Genomic DNA, 1,864 nt, shown 5'->3' on the forward strand with positions numbered 1-1,864 from the left:
AGAAAGAGAAAGAGGGAGGGAGGGAGGGAGGGAGGGAGGGAGGAAGAAATAAAGACAAGAAAAGAAAAGAAGATAAACGAGAGAGATAAAGGAAAAAGAGACAAGAAAATAAGAGAAAGGAGAGAGAGAGAAAGATGATATATATTGAAGCTTTGCAAGGTTCATCAGGAATCCTAACAGAGGGATGTAACCTATAGGTGAACGACCAGTGTTTGATCGTCTGGAGATTAAAAAAAAAAAAAAAAAAAAAAAAAGGCCGGTTTGGATTTTATTCTGGAAATACATTTTAAGGTAGTTTAATTTGCAGCTTGAAGAAAAATGGAATCAAATATTAAGAAACTCCCGCAGGAATTCCCCCCACCCTCCCCTCTGTAATCCTATACATAAAAGGAAAGGATTACAAAGAAAAAGATTTTGTGTGTGTGTGTGTATTAAAATCTTAGGCTAAACATATTGTTGTCCAATTAATACCTCCAAGTCGATTTGCAGAGGGGCTGAGAAATCCCTTTCCCTCCTTAGCTGTACAACTGGAAATGTGAGCAAGGGAGGGAGGGAAGGAGGGAGGGAGGGGAAAAAAAAGTTTCTCCCAAGTCTGTTAACCAAAGTGTTTAAGCAGATCACTAAAATTTAAGAGGGCGAGTTATTTCCATTAGGGCTATGAAGCCGTGTAGCACACCGATGACAGTTTAGTGGAAATCAGATGAATGTGTAATACAGCGAGCTTCTTCCAGTCCAGCAGCTCTTCCAACTGGACCTATTCATCTGCCACTTGGAATTATTTCACGAGGAGTGCGCTGTGAAAGGATCACAACCAGTTTGGAGCCCAGCTAAAGAACTTCTACCACCCATAGCAGTATTATTATTATCCTTCGGATAGGGCAAGTCACGCTATGTTTTCACATTTTAATTGTAATATCTCTCTTCCCCCCGCCCCTTCCCTCCATTGATGTCTGAAAGTAGTTTGGGCTCCAAGCCTCACCCCTCGATCTCCATCGGAATGCAGAAAAGATCTTTAAAAAAGTTTTGAATTCCTCAATGATTTTTCTTCTAGAAAGGCGGCTTAGGATAATTATTTCAGCTTTATTGAGGGCAGATTAGTTGAAGTCTGGATGCTGCGTTTCAATACTCGTTGTACATGCCTTTACAATGTCGGTATTGTTTGCTACTGTGTGTGAACCTATTCAAAATATACACTTTTTAACACCAAGCAAAGTCCTGTCTAAATATACACAGTAAGTCTGGAAAGATGTCCATGACCCGTACAAATCTTTGTAAATCACACTTCCATAGCTACAGAAACTAAACAAAAGAGTTACCAGCTCAAGATGCTGATTAAATCTTCTTAAAAGCAACATACCTAATAATAAATATAGTTGCATGGTAGCAAGGTCTGGCGACCCAGCTAGGTCTTACTGAGGGATGGACTCAAACCACCACGGACATTTTCCTTGCTCCCCATTAAGAAAGAAAAAAAAAAAAAAGAAAGAAAAGAAAAAGAAAAGAAAAGAAACCTGGGTGCAAACCCGCTTCTGCTCGCCTCCCTTTCCTCCTCCCCGCACAGGAGCCCTGCAAGTTCGCGGCAGAAATTGCGGGGAAAAGGAGAGGTGCCGTGTAAAGCCCCGGCGGGTTTGGGGGCGAGGACCAGCCTCGCAAGGTCGCCGGGCTCCGGAGAAAGGAAGGGCGAGAGGAGGTGAGGCCAGTGGGAGGAGGAAAGCCAGAATGAAAGAAAAACGAAGTGGAGAGAGGGAAGAGAAAGGAGAGGGAAAGGGAAGGCGAGAAGGAGCGGGAGGGCGGGGGAAGCAAGGCGTGGGACAGGGGAGGCAGCGAGCGGGGCGCCGCCGGAGCCGGGCGCGGAGCGGGGCGC

Source organism: Pygoscelis adeliae, unplaced genomic scaffold (genome assembly GCF_000699105.1).
Source record: "Pygoscelis adeliae isolate BGI_AS28 unplaced genomic scaffold, ASM69910v1 Scaffold96, whole genome shotgun sequence".
In the NCBI taxonomy this organism is placed as follows: Eukaryota; Metazoa; Chordata; class Aves; order Sphenisciformes; family Spheniscidae; genus Pygoscelis; species Pygoscelis adeliae.